The following is a 20,396-nucleotide window of genomic DNA, read 5'->3' as shown; positions in this document are numbered from 1 at the left end:
AGAGGAGCCTGGCGGGCTATCGTCCTTAGGGTCGCACAGAATCAGACATGACTGAAATGACTTAGCACCTTGTCATTGTTAATACTACTTCATGTAGACATAAAGCAGGAACCATCTCAGAGTAACAGTGTCCCTCCTTACTCAATTCTGGTAGAGCAACTCTTCTGAAATATATGCGACAATATCACAATCCCATTTTAGATACAATACAACAACTGACTCCTCACCCCCATCCGCACTGAAAGTGTTAGTGTCTGTTTCAGATACCAGAGTTTTTAAGTGGTAATTCTACTTCTTTGCTTTTTTATCCTAACCGAAGTATTTAATGGTTCTATGAATTAGTTTTCTTAACAAAAGAGCCCCTTAATACTGAATCATTCTGCCAACAAGTTATTAGATCTCTTCTGTTTATAAATATAAATTGCTTTCAATAGTATTTCTGAAAAATAATTATTCTGCTGTGTAGGTGGACCAAAAGAACATTATTTTTTCTCACTCTGTTATTATCTTCTCATCCATACACTCTTTTCAAAGACAATATGTGCACAGGATAGATCCCTAAATGCCACCACACACCATCCGGCAGTCTCCTCTCCAGAAACTGTACACAAAAACATAACAGCCAAAGCGGGAAGAAAAGTACATTGTTTTTTAAAATTTTTTTATATGGACCATTTTTAAAGTCTCTTATTAAATTTGTTACAATATTGCTTCTGTTTTAAGCTTTGAATTTTTGGCCAGGAGTCATTGGGATCTTAGTTCCCCCACCAGGGATAGAACCTGCACCCCTTACATTGGAAGGCAAAGTTTTAACCACTGGACCACCTGGGAAGTCTCCAAAGTCCAACTTTTGTTAATCCCCAAGAGAACTCTGTTCCCACTCAAGTTTTCCTACACAGACTAGCTTGAATCTAGAATATCCAGGTTTAAGGAACAGACTCCAATGTCTACTTCCAACCAACCTCGTGAGTGAGGCAGTGACAGGAAGGCTGAAATTGAAGAGTATGATTATGACCATGCTTACTTGCAGAAGTGAGGCCAGGTCATAATGAGACGGGGAATGGGAAGTGGACAAGAAAGAGTGGAATCCTACTCACTAAGAATATGAGAGTAATGAGCCAGACTATACATTCCTCCTCAGTGTAGTCGGTGTGGGACGTGTGGTCGTGAGGGCCAAGGACAGCAGTGGAATGAAGGCAGATGTTTCTTCCTCTTCTGTAGGCAAAAATACAAGGAGAGGAGCAAATATGCTTCCCATCATCCCCATTGTAAATTCCATTTGGGGTATAAGCTGAAAAGTAATAGTTCTACCAACTCCTGGTCCTACTCCCCAGAAGCAGTCACCTTTTCCACTCAACACATATCTCTTGAACGCTGGTTGTATGCCAGGATCATCTCGTGACACATTAACAAACAAAGCAGGGGGGAAAAGGCGCCCCCATAAAATTTCCATTCTAAAGCATCTTCCAGGAACCCTATATGCAACTGTATACCAGCTATCTGTGTGCCCAGTTGCTCAGTCATGCCCAACTCTATGCAACCCCATGGACTGTAGCCCACCCAGGCTCTTCTGTCCATGGAATTTTTCAGGCAAGAATACTGGAGTGGGTTGCTATTTCCTGCAACCCACTAGGGGGATCTTCCAGACGCAAGAATCCAACCTGAGTCTCCTGCACCTCCTGCATTGGCAGGCAGAGTCTTTACCACTACGCCACCTGGGAAGCTATACCCAAATATATGGATCCTTTAAAAATGCTTATAAGAACAGAATCAGCTGGATATTCTGATTGATTATATTAGATGCATTTTTACACTTCAGGAATTGAGCAGTTGTCATCCTCGACTATCTTAGATCTGTAATGTTCTGCCTTAACAAACACCCCACAAAGTTAAGAAAGCAAAGTCTAGTCTCCTGCCCTTTGGAAAGTTCCAGTTTGATATTTTGAGTTCTACAAAAAGACTTCAAGAGCTTATTTTAGAGCTTCTAGCATTTTTAGGGGCCATAAACTTATTTCATCAGTGTTGTCACTGTTTAAAGTATTTTGGGAACCATTTGGAGGGTGACTTCGAAGTCAGTTTATACGTGGTACCTCCTTCTCCCCCTCCTTTCTGTGTCATACACTTGTGACCACAATTAGTACCAGCCTTGACTTGCTAGGTCTCCCTGGAACTCGGAAGATGAGCTTTTCAGCTGGGGAAAAACTGCTGAGGTCCCCTTTGCCTGATGCCTGTGTGTATCTGGTGCCAATGCCTCGGCCAGATTGCTCTGTCAACTTACTGGCCAAACACAAGCCGGAAGAAGGGTCAAACACTATAAAAAGCCATTCTGAATAAATTCAGTGGAAAAAATTAGGTCAATGGTGTTCAAACCCTTTTTTAAACAGCACAGTCCTCTCTGTAGATAGAATCCTACACAGAAGGCTGACATGCAGAAAGAATAAAGGAAAGCAGAGTAGTTCTGGAATGACATGGTTCATCTGCCCTAAGTTGCTTCAGATATGTCTGACTCTTTGAGACCCCATGGACTGTAGCCCACCAGGCTCCTCTGTCCATGGGATTTCTCAGGCAAGGATACTGGAGTGGGTTGCCAAGCCCTCCTCCAGGGTATCTTCCTGACTCAGGGATTGACCCCACGTCTCTTACATCTCCTACAATGGCCCTGTGGTCCTCACCACAAGGGGCACCTGGAGAGTGGGGTAAAACCCCAACCACTTAGACAACCGCACTGCACACACACAGTCTCTCCCTGATGGCCCCTGAGAAGCCCCTATAGGATCCTTAGATTCCCCAGGAGCAGAGTTTAACACCACTGAACAACACATTCTTCTGGGTCAGTGGGTATCTTAACTTTCCATAGACTTGGCACAGAGCAGTCAGCCTTAATAAAGGTTTCCCAAGGGAGTGAGGGAATCAACTAATAAAAAGCTTTGGGGAGCAAAGTGTCTCAGTAAAGAACTTAGGGGGTTTTTTGGGGGTTTTTTTGTTTGTTTGGTTGGTTGGTTGGTTTTTTGGCCACGCCTCCAGACATGTGGGATCTTAGTTCCCTGACCAGGAATTCAAACCTGTGCTCCCTGCCTTGGAAGCATAGAGTCTTAGCGACTGGACTAGCCAAGGAAGTCCCAAGAATTTAGTTTTTAAGAAAGCCTACTAAAGATCAACAACAGAGGGCCAGTTAACCAAGGATAATTGCCAAGCAGGGGCTCATATCTGCAAGAACAATTTCCTGAAGGTTGAAATCCAGAGCAAGCAGAAGTTTATGAGGACAGCCAGGTTGGTGGGGCTGGGGTAGGAGGGTAGGGGAGGAGATGGGTGTGCTAACGCTCTTTGAATCCACATCCTGGGAGGATGGTGTAGTGATAACTAATGACTGACAAGATAGACACTCAAATTTCAGTTTGTTCCCTTCTTTTCCGGAAGAGAGAATAATCTATTTAAAAACTAGAAAAGTGGCACATGGGTATTAAAGCAGGATTCCTAGGACTCACAGGCAGGGCAGGTGGGTGGCCAGGAGAGGCTAGGGCTCAAGGACAATGGCGATGGTGTGGGGGACTGGTAGAAGAGCAGGAATGGGGTCTCTGACAAGCCCAGGGTCCACCATCTGCCTTCCCTGTGAAAATTCTGGTTAAACAGCTGACTGTGACTGGGGACTGGCCATTAGGTAACATTTGTTTATTATTTACTAGGGGAAGGTACTGTTATAAATGTTTTTCATATACTAACACATCTGATGCTCTCAATAAACCTATAAAGTAGGTTCTATTATTTTCCCCCTCTTATAGAAGAGAAACTGAGGCCCAACAGGGTTTGTTGTTGTTGTTCAGTCACAAGGTCGTATCCCACGCACTGCGGCACACCAGGCTTCCCCGTCCTTCCCTAATTCCTGGAGTTTACTCAAACTCATGTCCATTGAGTTGGTGATGCCATCCAACCATCTCATCCTCTGTCTTCCCCTTCTCTTCCTGCCCTCAATCTTTCCCAGCATCAAGGTCATCAGCAATAGGGTTTAAGGATTTGCACAATGTACATACCAGTAAGTGGCAGAGTTAAAATTTGATGGGAAATAGATGGGGAAACAGTGGAAACAGTGTCAGACTTTAATTTTTTGGGCTCCAAAAGCACTGCAGATGGTGACTGCAGCCATGAAATTAAAAGACGCTTACTCCTTGGAAGGAAAGTTATGACCAACCTAGATAGCATATTCAAAAGCAGAGACATTTCTTGGCCAACAAGGGTCTGTCTAGTCAAGGCTATGGTTTTTCCAGTGGTCATGTATGGATGTGAGAGTTGGACTGTGAAGAAGGCTGAGCGCTGAAGAATTGATGCTTTTGAACTGTGGTGTTGGAGAAGACTCTTGAGAGTCCCTTGGACTGCAAGGAGATCCAACCAGTCCATTCTGAAGGAGATCAGCCCTGGGTGTTCTTTGGAAGGAATGATGCTAAAGCTGAAACTCCAGCACTTTGGCCACCTCATGTGAAGAGTTGACTCATTGGAGAAGACTCTGATGCTGGGAGGGATTGGGGGCAGGAGGAGAAGGGCACGACAGAGGATGAGATGGCTGGATGGCATCACTGACTCGATGCAGGTGAGTTTGAGTGAACTCCCGGAGTTGGTGATGGACAGGGAGGCCTGGCGTGCTGCAATTCATGGGGTTGCAAAGAGTCGGACACGACTGAGCGACTGAACTGAACTCTGAGAGTTACAGCCCATGGATCACAAAAGAGTCAGACACTACTGAGCAACAAAAAACAACTCTGACTCCAGAGACGAGTCTCTTAACCAATATGCTATGCTGCTGCTGCTGCTGCTGCTGCTGCTAAGTTACTTCAGTCGTGTCCGACTCTGTGCGACCCCATAGACGGCAGCCCACTAGGCTCCTCTGTCCCTGGGATTCTCCAGGCAAGAACACTGGAGTGGGTTGCCATTTCCGATGCCTCTGGAAACTGGATTGTCAGTTCTATTGCTAATAAAGCTATAAGTTGACTAATATTCCATTGTATATTTTAATATGTACCACATCTTCTTTATCCATTCCTCTGTTGAGACTAGAGAACAAATACATTGTACCAAGGAGGAAAGGAGGAGGGGTCAGAGGAATTAGGGGGTTGGGATCAACACAGTGCACCACTGATACTATGTATGAAATAGGTAAGGAAACAGAGAACCTGAACCTACCCTTTAGCACAGGAAACTCTACCTGATGCTCCGTGGTGACCTAAATGGGAAGGAAGCCCAAAAAGGAGGGGACGTATATACATGTGTGGTTGATACAGTAGAAGCTAACACATCATTGTAAAGCAACTATACTCCAATAAAAAGTAATTTTTAAAAAAAGCTACAAGCTGGAAAGTAAAACTTATACCTTTGGGCAAATGAGCTTTCTGAGGGGCTGCCCTGTTCGCTTTTTCCAAATGGTCCAATCATGAAAAGGTCAGGGAAGCAATGCACCCTCAATTCCAGGAAGAAGACAATTCAGAGCAGTAGGAAAACCTGAAACAAAGCAAAGCAGAGGACTGACTCCCTACAAATGGTGCCTAGGATAGAGCCCTGGGCCAGGCAAAAAGTCCACAACTTTGAGGGTCATGATGTGGCTTCAGACATCCTTATGTGACAGGTGCTTAACACACTTAACCCTTAACACAGCGCAACCTGCTCCTTACAGCCAGCTCTTAGAGCAAATATTAAGCTCCCTTTACAGCTTAGACAGTAAAGCGTCTGCCTGCAATGTGGAAGACCCAGGTTTGATCCCTGGGTCAGGAAGATCCCCTGGAGAAGGCAATGGCACCCCACTCCAGTACTCTTGCCTGGAAAATCCCATGGACAGAGAAGCCTGGTAGGCTACAGTCCATGGGGTCACAAAGAGTCAGACACGACTGAGCGACGACAGTACAGATGAGGAAACCAAGGCAGGGCAAGGACTAGAACAGCTCACAGTTTCCCAGTTGCTGTGTGCCAGAACTGTGTTTTCTCTGCCTCTAAAAAAAAAAAACCCACTTTTTCGCAAAAAGTAAGAGAAACTTGCTGTAATGCAAAATATTCAAATGCTTCCCTAAATTAGAACATTGCTTTTAAAATTCTCCACTGCATATAGTAAAGCTTTTAATAAAATGTTGACCATGACTTTGCTACAAAAATACATTCTTTACCCAAGGTTGACAAGATTCTCCCATTCCATCACATTAGGACATGTGATTTTCAAACTCAGGCAGAATATTTAGAGGCGGGGCATAGTGGACAGTCCATGGGGCCGCAGAGAGTTGGACATGACTGAGCAACTGAGCACACACACGCACACATCCTTGGACATATGGTTACTTAACTACAGTGATCCCCAGTTCCCTGAGCAAGCATCGTCAGTTTTACACTCTCCTATGTACAGCTATATTAGGCAGCCCTTAAACTAATTTCATAATCCCATGAGTGAGCTGATACAATTTGACTTCCTGACTCTCTGATGAGCAAGTCAAGGAGAGACCCGGCACCAATAAAATGTGGACACCAGCATTAAGGCCCTAAAAATTATTATCCCTCTTGCAGCCACATCCGGCCTTCAGCTGGAAGCTTCCCTGAGGACTCAGATCATGAAATTCTCCAGAGAGTAAATATTGCTTACAGAAAAATTTCCTCCTAGAATTCAACTCAGTAACACTCTTTTTAATTACTTGCAAAAACAGCAGCAGAGTTAATACCCTTGCCCCCAGTTCGCGGGTAATTGGAGAGTTGCTGTCTTAATCACCGCCTGCTACCCTACATGAAGGGCTTTCTTGGTGACTCAGGGGTAAAGAATTCACTTGCAATGCAGGAAACTCAGATGCAATTCCTAGGTCAGGAAGACCCCCTGAGAAGGGAATGTAACCCACTCCAGTATTCTTGCCTGGGAAATCCGATGGACAGAGGAGCCTGGTGGGCAACAGTCTGTGGGTTTGCAAAGAGTCAGACATGACTTAGCAACTAAACAACAACCTTTTTATTGTTGAATAGTAGTCCATCACAAATCAATTCACATATAAATTGATTTATAAGTGTCTCTATACATCACACTCTATGTATCTATTCATTTATCAGCAGACATTTAGATTGTTTCCATATATTGACCATTGCGAAAAATGCCAAGATAAACCTGGGCGTGCAGATATCTCTTTGTGACAGTGATTTCATTTCCTTCAGACATATACCAAGACGTGGGATGGCTGGATCATATGGTGGTTCTATTCTTAATTTCTCCAGGAAACTCCACACTGTTCTCCACAGTGGCTGCATCAATTTGCACTAGCGCTAACAGTGCATAATCATCTCCTGTTTCCACATCCTTGCCAACATTGTTATTTCTTTCTCTTGCTAATCGCCATTCTGAAAGCTGTGGTTTTGATTTGCATTTCCTGATGATTAGTAATGTTGAGCCTCTTTTCAGGTATCTGTTGACCACCTGTATGTTATCCTTGGGAAAATGTCTACTCAGGTCCTCTGCCCACTTTTGAACTGGATTGCTCTCCAGATTAATGTGTCAGTTTAACTCTCTGCCAGGAGTGTTCAAAAGCACAGATGCCCTCATCCTCTCATACCACTCATTCTAGTATTATCCTTCCCTCTGATTCTTTTTCAATCTGACAGACCAAAATGACATCTTGCTTTGTAAGTACATTTGATTCCTAGGAACATGCAATCTTACTTCATAAATGTATTAACCATCCATTTATCTTCATTTCTTTTTATATCCTTTGGTTCTTTTTCCACTGTGGTGCCTGCCTTTTTAATTAAATTTCAAATCCCAGCTCTGCTACCTACCAGCTGTGAAGTGTCCACTGTGTGCCTTAGTTTCTTCAACCATGTAACAGAACTGCACCTACACAGTAGGGTGGTTAAGTGAATTAATGAGCTAATATATGTAGAGGGCTTAGACACATAGGCACCCTGACACATTAGGAGGCAGTCTGTGTTTGCTGCCATTTCAGTTACATTCCTAAGTAAACAGCACATCTTAAGATTGTCTAAGTTATATGCTGTTTCTGTCCCCACTGCGTTCAAGCCTGGTCTCGGGTCTATCATCTATTTCATGCCTGTGTAGATAGTCAGGCTGCTCTATGGATTCAAATCCTAGGAAAGACATCATTAACTTATTGGAAACATAAACATCTATTTCTTTGAATGTCTTTACTAAATAATACCCAACTGATAGTGGAGGACAGAGGAGCCTGGCATGCTGCAGTCCATGGGGTCGCAAAGAGTCAGACACGACTGAGTGACTCAACAACAGCAAATCTCTTCCTTCCGGGGTGCCACATTAAGGAACTGTCAGCCAGTTTAAAGGATGAGATAAGAAAGAATAAAGACCATTTGCAGAGATGCAGATGGATCTAGAGTGTGTCATACAAAGTGAAGTAATCAGAAAGAGAAAAACAAACATCGTATAGTATGGCTTATATGTGGAACCTAGAAAAATCATAGAGATTAACTCATTGGCAAAGCAGAAACAGAGTCACAGATGCAGAGAACAAACTTACCAAGAGGGGAAAGCAGAGTGGGACTAATTGGGAGATTTGGGGCTCCAATCTCCCATATATTGGACATATATAAACTATTGTGTATAAAATAAATAGCTAATGAGAACTGACTATATAGCACAGGGAACCCTACTCCATGATCTGTGATCTAAATGGGAAGGAAATCTAAAAAAGAATGGTGATATATATATGTATGTATAACTGATTCACTTTGCTGCACAGAAGAACTGACACAACTTTGTAAAGCAACTGCCCTCCAATAAAAATCAAGTTAAAAATAAATATTTTTTAATAAAGAGACAAATATGATAAATACCAGATCATATATATATATATATAATATATATATATATATACTATTGTAAAAGAAATAGCTAACATGAAATTAAAAGATGCTTACTCCTTGGAAGGAAAGTTATGACCAACCTAGATAGCATATTCAAAAGCAGAGACATTACTTTGCCAACAAAGGTTCGTCTAGTCAAGGCTATGGTTTTTCCTGTGGTCATGTATGGGTGTGAGAGTTGGACTGTGAAGAAGGCTGAGCGCCGAAGAATTGATGCTGTTGAACTGTGGTGTTGGAGGAGACTCTTGAGAGGCCCTTGGACTGCAAGAAGATCCAACCAGTCCATTCTGAAGGAGATCAGCCCTGGGATTTCTTTGGAAGGAATGATGCTAAAGCTGAAACTCCAGTACTTTGGCCACCTCATGCGAAGAGTTGACTCATTGGAAAAGACTCTGATGCTGGGAGGGATTGGGGGCAGGAGGAGAAGGGGACGACAGAGGATGAGATGGCTGGATGGCATCACTGACTCCATGGACATGAGTCTGGGTGAACTCCGGGAGTTGGCGATGGACAGGGAGGCCTGGCGTGCTGCAATTCATGGGGTCGCAAAGAGTCAGACACGACTGAGCGACTGAACTGAATAAGGACTTACTGTATAGCACAGGAAACTCTAGTCAATACTCTGTAAAGAGCTATTGGGGAAAGAATCTAGAAAAAGAGAGTCTGTGTATGCTCATGTTCAGTTGCATCTGACTCTTTGTGATCTCATGGACTGTAGCCCTCAAGACTCCTCTGTCCATGGAATCTTCCAAGCAAGAATACTGGAGTGGGTTGCCATTTCCTACTTCAGGGATCTTCCCAACCCAGGGATTGAACCTGCTCTCGTGCGTCTCCTGGGTCTCCTCCATTGGCAGGTGGACTCTTTCCCACTAGCGCCACCTGGGATTCCTAAAAAAAGAAAAAAAGATAGGTATATGTATATGTAAAACTGATTCACTTTGCTGTATGGCAGAAAGTAGCACAACACTGTAAATCAACTGTACTCCAATAGAAATTTTTAAAAATAAATAAAATAAAATAAGAGTATCAAGAAACAGTTATAATTGATCAATTTGACATTTCCATATTGAAGAAACTTTTGTATTCATTCCCACTCCACAATCACTTCATATGCAACATTCTGGTAATCTTGTAAATATAGTTTTAAAATAAATTTTATCTTGATTCTTAAAAAAAAAAGATGATAAATGCCAAACTATCTCCAATCTGAAAAGCCTACACCCACTGAGGTCATGTCCCCTTTAAATTCATCTCCATTTTGCCTGGGGCCAGATCTCACTGCTGCTTAGGAAAAATGTCCTGTAGGAAATTATGGCCCAGACTGACTCTGCTCCAGCCCTCAAACTGTTTCCTTGTCTCCAGTAACACCCATGCCTTCCTCGAGAACTTCCTCTACCACAAGGGCCTGCTCTTTGTGTTCCTGTGTTCTCAGTCGTGTCTGACTCTTTGTGACCCCATGGACTGCAGCCCACCAGGCTCCTCTGTCCATGGGATTCTCCAGGCAAGAATATTGGAGTGAGTTGCCATGCCCTCCTCCACGGGATCTTCCCGACCCAGGGATCGAACCCGCGTCTCCTGTGTCTCCTGCACTGCAGGCAGATTCTTTACTGCTGAAGCATTAGGGAAGACAACTCTCTACCAACAGGAATTCACCAAAGAGAGGAGTGTCCGGTCTCAGCTCCATCCAGTCCAACACTGGAAGGACAGTACTGAGCGCATTACAGGTCCCCAGGCAAAGGCTCTGGTCACCCAGCAGTGTGGGTTGAGGTTATGATTCTGATGAGAGGGCAGCCAGGATCCAGAAAACTAGCAGCTATTTATTTACAGCTATTCTTGCTAGTTTCAAAGATACTTTGATTTTTTTTTTTTTTAAGTGGGGAAAGGGGTGGCAAACTCAGCAGGTGACAACTAATCATTACTAATAAGGATTTGGCCCAAATTCCTCTCTGATCTCATGCTAAATCAACCAGGTCACTCCCTGCTTAAAACCCTCCAAAGACTTCTCATTCCTCTAGGATAAAATCAAAATCCTTAGCAAGTTCCTGGCTAACAGGCCTCCCCTCCCCTTCCTCTCTGCTCTCCAAACCCTCTGCCTCACAGCTCCTTGGACTTGTCAGCTCTCTCCCGCCTCTGTGAAGAAATGTCCTCGCCTCTCCACTCAGCCTCTTTCTGCCCACCCTTCAGAGGTCATCTTAGGCAGCACTGGGGCTTCCCAGGTGGCTCAGTGGTAAAGGTTCCATCTGCCAATGCAAGGAGATGAAGGAGATTCAGGCTCAATCCCTGGGTCGGGAAGAACTCCTGGAGGAAGAAATGGCAACCCATTCCAGCATTCTTGCCTAGGAAATCCCATGGGCAGAGGAATATGGAGGGCTACAGTCCACAGGGTCACAAAAAGTCAGACATGACTGAGCCCACACACACCACACAGCACCAGCCCCTACCCTGACCCTGAGACTAGCTCAGATCTTCTTTGTATACATTCTCATAGCATCCCACAGTTCTTGGTAGCACTTATTAAATTATATAAATGTATGACTAATTTGTAATTATTTGACCAACATCCGTCTCCCTGATTAGACTGAGGTCCATGCAGTGGGGACCATGTCTGTCAGAATTCCTGGGACTTCCCTGGTGGTCCAGTGGCTAACACTCTGCACCCCCAATGCAGGGGGCCTGGATTCAATCCCTGGTCAGGGAACTAGAGTCCACATGCTGCAATTAAGACCTGGTGCAGCCAAATAAATAAATAATTTTTTAAGAGAATTTTTGTTCTATATCTGTGCTTAGGTCAGTTCCTAGCACATAGTAACAGCTCAAAAATATCTGTTGATCAGATGAATAAATTAACTGAGATTCCAGTTTTAATATTGACCAAAGAATGCCCAACTTCCTTTCTGCTCTGGCTTTAAAATGTTCTTTTCTTCTGGCAAATCAGTCCCCCCAAGTGACTTGAACATTCTGTTGCTGCTGCTGCTGCTAAGTCGCTTCAGTCATGTCCGACTCTGTGCGACCCCATAGACGGCAGCCCACGAGGCTCCTGTCCCTGGGATTCTCCAGGCAAGAACACTGGAGTGGGTTGCCATTTCCTTCTGCAATGCATGAAAGTGAAAAGTGAAAGTGAAGTCGCTCCGTCATGTCCGACTCTTTGGGACCCCATGGACTGCAGCCCACCAGGCTCCTCTGCCCATGGGATTTTCCAGGCAAGAATACTGAAGTGGGTCACCAGTGCCTTCTCCAGAACATTCTCTTATGTCCTCCCTAACCAGGATCACACAAAGAAGCAGTGGAATACAGTCAGCCAAGTCTCATTATTTTATTCCTCATTGCCATTCTTAATATATCTTTTGTGTTCCAACCCCCATAAATCAATCTGTCCTGTTCTTCCCACCAGGCATCAGCTTTGACCTTTCAAGTGCTGATATTTTTTCCTAGAAATCTCTTAAAAGTGAGTGCCATTAAACACTCTCCATGCCACACCAGCTTTACCTTTATAAAACTAAAGTGCTGCAATGTCTTCATTGATAAGCCCTTAATCCTGGTCTCCAATCAGGAAAAAAAAAAAAAAAACAAAGCAAAACACTCTGTGTATGTAAGCAAATCTCACCACTAGACTAGATGATCACTACCAATATTTCCAGCACTAGTGCTTGGCAAGCCCATGATCATATGGTCACTCGGGGGGATGGGTTGAGATTTATACACTTCTGGAGTTGGGCAAACTTAGATTTTCATTCTGACAGGCATTTAGCAGCTGTGAGAACCTGACCAGTTTTTTTTTTTTATCTCTCAAACCTTGGGGTTTTGGTGAGTAATATGCCTCACGAGATTATTGGAGAAGTAAAATGAAATACTGTCTGCAAATGTTTAGAACAGTTCCTAGTCCTCAAAAAGTTATTTGTTTTAAGATGTCACCAGTCTCATCACCATCCTGAGGGGCTTCCCAGGTGGTGCTAGTGGTAAAGGAGCCGCCTGCCAATGCAGCAGACGTAGGAGATGCAGTTTCAATCCCTGGGTCAGGAAGATCCCCTGGAGGAGGGCATGGCAACCCACTCCAGTATTCTTGCCTGGAGAATCCCATGGACAGAGGAGCCTGGCAGGCTGCAGTCCATGGGGTTGAGAGTTGGACACGACTAAAGTAACTTAGCACCTGTACAGACAGAGTTTATGAGAAATTAACACAGGGACACTGCAAGGTCTTTGATAAACTAGATCACATAAAATGATGCACCACTGATCTCTGAAATCAGACTCAGCAACTTGGAACCACTATATCTTCCTGCAGGTCCACTCCAGTTTGAGTGAGATGTTTCTCCAGAACCTCCTCCCTGTAATTAGAGACAGTTGCTCTTCCTCCAGAGAAGGTGATGGCACCTGCTCCAGTACTCTTGCCTGGAAAATCCCACGGACGGAGGAGCCTGGAAGGCTGCAGTCCATGGGGTCGAGAAGAGTCGGACATGACTGAGCAACTTCACTTTCACTTTTCACTTTCATGCACTGGAGAAGGAAATGGCAACCCACTCCAGTGTTCTTGCCTGGAGAATCCCAGGGACAGAGGATCCTCGTGGGCTGCCGTCTGCGGGGTCACACAGAGTCGGACATGACTGAAGTGACTTAGCAGCAGCAGCAGCTCTTCCTCTAGTGGCTCCTGAAACAGGGCTAATGAAATAGAGCAATGTTTATTAACAAACCACATAATGTAAATATCAGTTGGCCTCTTATCTTCCCAACCCCTACCCCACATGCAATTAGTTTTGATGATTTATGCTTGAGACAGAAACAAATGGAGTGCATGGGTTCCAAGAGGAGTATTGTAAGAGTCCCTTGAGAATCATTGCATTTATGCTGATGTATTATATATGAAGGGCTTCCCCGGTGGCTCAGTGGTAAAGAGCCTGAAACGCAGGAGCTGCAGGAGATGTGGGTTAGATCTCTGGGTCAGGAAGATCCCCTGGAGAAAGGCATGGCAACCCATTCCAGTATTCTTGCCTGGAGAATCCCATGGACAGAGGAGCCTGGAGGGCTACAGTCCATAGGTCACAAAGAGTTGGACACAACTGAAGCGACTCAACATTATATCTGAAAGGTCACTTTAGTCTACTTGGAACCTAAAAGATAATAAATGTTGTTAAATCAATGACTGCCAAATATTCATGTTTACATTTATGCTCAAAGTGCTAAACTAGTTTTCTCCTATAAATTTGATTCCTATACAGTCCATACAATTCCCATACAGTCCACGAAGTTCTCCAGGCCAGAATGCTGGCGTGGGTAGTCTTTCCCTTCTCCAGGGGATCTTCCCAGCCCAGGGATCGAACCCAGATCTCCCTCGTTGCAGGTGGATTCTTTACCAGCTGAGCCACAAGGGAAGCCCAGGAATATGATATTGTATTTCATTTCATCATTTGGGGAGATTTATAGAAGAGAATAACACTTTGATACCATTATTAATACTATGAATGAAAATGTACTGAAAAATAAACTCTTGCCATTCAAAATCTGTCTTCCACTGCCTCCACTTCTGAGCTATAGGACATAATGCCTTACCTAACACTTGACTTTTATACTCAGCATGAAAAAGTTTTCCTGCAACATCCCCTACTATTTTTTTTAACAGTGCAAATTAAAAAAAATATATATGGCTGTGCTGGGTCTTCGTTGCTGCTCAGGCTTTCTCTATCTAGTTACAATGAGTAGGGGCTACTTCTCATTGTGCCATGTGGGCTTCTCATTGAGGTGGCCTCTGTTGTTGAAGAGCACAGGCTCTAGGCACTCAGGCTTCAGAAATTGTGGTGCGTGGGCTTTAGGTGCTCTGTGGCATGTGGGATCTTCACTAATCAGAAATCGAACCCATGTCTCCTGGATTGGCAGGTGGATTCTTTACCACTGAGCCACCAGGGAAGTCCCCCCTGAGCAGTGTCTTTGATTTCCATCTATTTTAATAATAGTATCCTGTGTCTGTGTCTATGAATCTCCAGAGATAATCTAATTCATTTTAATAAGCATTTCTTATTCATGCATTACGTGGTAAGCACTAGAGTACACTCACAGGCTTATTAATCAAAAATATACCACCAGAGCTATATCTGTCCAGCTGTCACTGTCCAGCCAGAAAAATGAGCATCACCCTAAACAATTCAATGAGGAATAAAATGCAGGGAACAGGTTTAAAATATATTATAAAGGCCAGGATGGCAAAAGGAATAGGGTGTGTAAGGGAGGCTAGGAGAACTAGAGAAATAGAGAATCATCACTCAAATGTAAGAGAGCTGGCCTGGAAACCCCAAGTCCATGCTAGGGGCTGAACCACGGGAGGCATGGCCACTGCTGCTGGGGAAAATGCTGCAGGCTTGGGCCATTCTCCCCCTGCCACTGCTGAAGACACCTCTGGGTGGGAGTCCCCAGTAGCCTGCAGTCCCTTAGCCACCTGCCAGTGCTGCTACCCCTGTCCCCAGGGAGCTATCATGTTCCTGAGTGCCTTGCTGGGTGTGCCAAGGAGGCAAGGCTTTGAGCACCAACCAACACAAATATGCTGATGTCCATGCAATATGTTGTGTCTGGATGGGCCAGATATAGCAAATAAAAATACAGGATGCCCAGTCATATTTTATTTTTTAAAAGGAAGGCTTATTTTTAATTTTTTGAAGACAAGGTTTTTATTTTTTTAATTTAATTTGACCATGCCACTGAGTACCCAGGATGTTAGTTCCTTGACCAGGGATCAAACCTGCACTCCTTGCAGTGGAAGCACAGTCTTAACCACTGAACTACCAAGTAAGTTCCCCCAGTTAAATTTTAATTTCAGATCAACAACAAATAATTTTTTAGTATAAGTATGGGGCCAGAGTGGGGCTTCCCCAATGGCTCAGTGGTAAAGAATCCACCTGCAATGCAGGAGATGCTGGTTCAATTCCTGCGTTGGGAAGATCCTCTGAAAAAGGAAATGGCAACCCACTCCAATATTCTTTCCAGGAGAACCCCATGGACAGAGGAGCCTGGCAAGCTACAGTCCATGGAGTCACAAAGAATCAGATGTGACTAAGCATGAAGCACAACACGACGATGGGACCAGAGTAATAAAGTCCTTTGTCTCAGACTCAGGAGACTTGTATCTTCTGCCAGGTTCCATGAAACAGGGACAGACTTACTTCTTAGCTTGGAAAGAGGGTAAAAATCAAATCCCAGACTTGACCTTCGGAGGCCTGGAGCCCTAGGGCCCTCCAGATCTCCAAGTCTGATCTTCATATTCAAAGATGCAGTATAAATTTCAGAAGTTAAGCCATTAACACGCTCTTCTTACCAATGGCCCAGTTCTCTTGTAGGAGAATCCAGTACAAAGGCTAATGTGTGCAGCATGTGTCTGTATATTCCCAGAGAGGCTGTCTACTCTAGAAAGACACTACTTCACACAAATTGGAAACATGAAGGAATTAGTTGGCTCAGTCTCTCATTTCTCAAATGACTGCTAGTCCATGGTTCAAACAACCTTAGTTGGCAGATTCTTTTTTTTAATTAATTTTTATTGGAGTACAGTTGCTTTACAGCATTGTTAGTTTCTGCTGTACAGCAAAGTGAATCAGCCATACGTATACATAAATCTCCCCTTTGTTTCTATTTCCTTCCCAATTAGTTTGCCACAGAGCACCGAGTAAAGTTGCCTGTGCTATACAGTAGGTTCTCAGTGGCTTAGTTGCTAAGTTGTGTCCAACACTTGCGACCCCGTGGATTGTAGTCCACCAGGCTCCTCTGTCCATGGGATTTCCAGGCAAGAATACTGGAGTGGGTTGCCATTTTCTTATCCAGGCAATCTTCCAAACCCAGGAATTGAATCCAGGTCTGCTGCATTACGGCGTACTCCTGCACTGCAGGTGAATTCTTTACCAACTGAACTACGAGGGGAACCCTGGTTCTCATTCAGTTCAGATCAGTTGCTCAGTCATATCCAAATCTTTGTGACCCCATGGACTGCAGCACACCAGGCTTCCCTGTCCATCACCAATTCCCAGAGCTTGCTCAAACTCATGTCCATTGAGTTGGTGATGCCATCCAACCATCTCATCCTCTGTTGTCCCCTTCTCCTCCTGTCTTCAATCTTTCCAAGTATCAGGGTCTTTCCCAATGAGTCACATCAGGTGGCCAAAGTATTGGAGCTTCAGCTTCAACATCAGTCCTTCCAATGAATGTTCAGGACTGATTTCCTGTCAGATTGACTGGCTTGATCTCCTTGCAGTCCAAAGGATTCTCAAGAGTCTTCTCCAACACTGCAGTTCAAAAGCATCATTTTTTGGTGCTCAGCTTTCCTTATAGTCCAAATCTCATGTTCATAGATGACTACTGGAAAAACCATAGCTTTGAATAGACAGACCTTTGTCAGTAAATCAATGTCTCTGCTTTTTAATATGCTGTCTAGGTTTGTCATAGCTTTTCTTCCTAAGAGTAAGTGTCTTTTCATTTCAAGGCTGCAGTTACCATCGGCAGTGGTTTTAGAGCCCAAGAAAATAAAATCTGTCACTGTTTCCATTGTTTCCCCATCTATTTGCCATGAAGTGATGGGACTGGATTCCATGATCTTAGTTTTTTGAATGTTGAGTTTTAAGTCAGCTTTTTCACTTTCCTCTTTAACTTTCATCAAGAGGCTCTTTAGTTCCTCTTCACTTTGTGCCATAAGGTGTTATCATCTGCATATCTGAGGTTATTGATATTTCTCCTGGCAGTCTTGATTCCAGCTTGTGCTTCATCCAGTACAGCCTTTAGCATGATGTACTCTGTATATAAGTTAAATAAGCAAGGTAACAACATACAGCCTTGATACACTCCTTTCCCAATTTAGAACCAGTCCACTGTTCCATGTCCGATTCCAACTGTTGCTTCATAACCTGCATACAGATTTCTCAGGAGGCAGGTCAGGTGGTCTGGTGTACCCTTCTCTTTAGGAATTTTCTACAGTTTGTTGTGATCCACACAGTCAAAGGCTTTAGTGTAGTCAATGAAGCAAAAGTAGATGCTTTTCTGGAACTCTCTTGCTTTTTCATTTTTGGATCATTTCATCCAATGATCCAATGGATGTTGGCAATTTGATCTTTGGTTCCTCTACCTTTTATAAATCCAGCTTGAACATCTGGAAGTTCATGGTTCACATACTGTTGAAGCCTGGCTTGGAGAATTTTGAGCATTACTTTACTAGCGTGTGAGATGAGTGCAATTGTGTGGTAGTTTGAGCATTCTTTGGCATTGCCTTTCTTTGAGATTGAAATGAAAACTGACCTTTTCCAGTCCTGTGGCCACTGCTGAGTTTCCCAAATTTGCTGGCCTATTGAGTGCAGCACTTTCACAGTGTCATCTTTTAGGATTTGAAATAGCTCAACTGGAATTTCATCACCTCCACTAGCTTTGTTCATAGTGATGCTTCCTAAGGCCCACTTGACTTTGCACTCCAGGATGTCTAGCTCTGGGTGAATGATCACACCATCGTAGTTATCTGGGTCATTAAGAGCTTTATTGTGTAGTTCTTCTGTGTATTCTTGCCACCTCTTCTTAATATCTTCTGCTTCTGTTAAGTTTATGCCATTTCTGTCCTTTATTGTGCCCATCTTTGCCTGAAATACTTCCTTGGTATCTCTAATTTTCTGGAAGAGATCTCTAGTCTTTCCCATTCTGTTGTTTTCCTCTATTTCTTTGCATTAATCACTGAGGAAGACTTTCTTATCTCTCTTTGCTATTATTTGGAACTCTGCATTCAGATGAATATACCTTTCCTTTTCTCCTTTGCCTTTCACATCTCTTCCCTTCACAGCTATTTGTAAGGCCTCCTCAGACAACCATTTTGCCTTTTTGCATTTCTTCTTCTTGGAGATGGTTTTGAGGATCACCTCCTGTACAATGTTATGAACCTTCATCCATACTTCTTCAGGTACTCTATCTTACAGATGTAATTCCTTGAATCTATTTGTCACTTCCACTGCAAAATCATAAAGGATTTGATTTAGGTCATACCTGAATGGTCTAGTGGTTTTCCCTACTTTCTTCAATTTAAGTCTGAATTTAGCAACAAGGAGCTCATGATCTGATCCACAGTCAGCTCCCAGTCTTGTTTTTGCTGACTGTATAGCAGTTCTCCATCTTCGGCTGCAAAGAATATAATCCATCTGATTTGGGTATTAACCATCTGGTGATGTCCATGTGTAGAGTCATCTCTTGTGTTGTTGAAAGAGGGTGTTTGCTATGACCAGTGGGTTGTCTTGACAAAACTCTGTCAGCCTTTGTCCTGCTTCATTTTGTACTCCAAGGCCAAATTTGCCTATTACTCCAGGTATCTCTTGACTTCCTACTTTTGCATTCCAGTCCCCTATAATGAAAAGAACATCTTTTTTTGATGTTGGTTCTAGAAGGTCTTGTAGGTCATCATAGAACCATTCATCTTCAGCTTCTTCGGCATTAGTGGTTGGGGCATAAAACTGGATGACTGTGATATTGAATGGTTTGCCTTGGAAACAACAGAGATCATTTTGTCATTTTTGAGACTGCACCCAAATACTGCATTTCAGATTCTTTTGTTGACTATGAGAGCTACTCCATTTTTTCTAAAGGATTCTTGCCCACAGTAGTAAATGTAATGGTCATCTGGATTAAATTCACCCATTCTGGTCCATTTTGGTTCACTGATTCCTAAAATGTCGATACTCACTCTTGCCATCTCTTGTTTGACCACTTACTATTTGCCTTGATTCGTGGACCTAACATTCCAAGTTCCTATGCAGTATTGTTCTTTCTAGCATAGGACTTTACTTCCATTACCAGTCACGTCACACCCACAATTGGGTGTTGTTTTTGCTTTGGCTCCATCTCTTCATTCTTTTTGGAGCTATTTCTCCACTCTTCTCCAGTAGCATATTTGGCACCTACCAACCTGGGGAGTTCATCTTTCAGTGTCATATCTTTTGCCTTTTCATACTGTTCATTAGTTTCTCATTAGGTATCTGTTTTGTACATTATGTATATATGTCAGTTTCAACCTCCCAATTCACCCTACCCCTCTGCTCTCCTCCACCCTGGTATCAACCTAGGCATTCTCTGTGTCTTTGTCTCTATTTCTGCTTTAGTTGGCTTACTCTTTAGCCTGATTTCAGTGCTCTCCATAATCTGACCTCAAGCTTCCAATAGAGGGCTAGATCATTTGACTCAAGTCCAAGTACAGTTAGTACATCTTAACTGAGTTCTGCATGTGCTAGACAATATCGAATGTAGCAGCCAGAATTCTTGACTGCAAGCAACAGAAGCCAGCTGTCATGAACTTCAAATTTATTAAAGGCTATCAGCAAGCTGCAGAGGATAACCGGGAGTATACCAATTTGTTTTTTCCAAAATAACAGTTTCAGGAGATTTACTGAATAAAATTAGGGTTTCACAAATAAACTTGAGAAGTGCTAGTGTATATTTTATTCTGTTGAAGCTTTAAATTCTATATGAACAAAGATTCTATAATAAACACACCTGTTCAACTTTGTAGAATCCATATTTCCCAATCATTCTGTAATGCAACAGAACGGCAGCCAGTA

This window comes from Bos javanicus, chromosome 8, assembly GCF_032452875.1.
Source record: "Bos javanicus breed banteng chromosome 8, ARS-OSU_banteng_1.0, whole genome shotgun sequence".
In the NCBI taxonomy this organism is placed as follows: domain Eukaryota; kingdom Metazoa; phylum Chordata; class Mammalia; order Artiodactyla; family Bovidae; genus Bos; species Bos javanicus.
Note: the sequence above shows the minus strand (reverse complement) of the source record.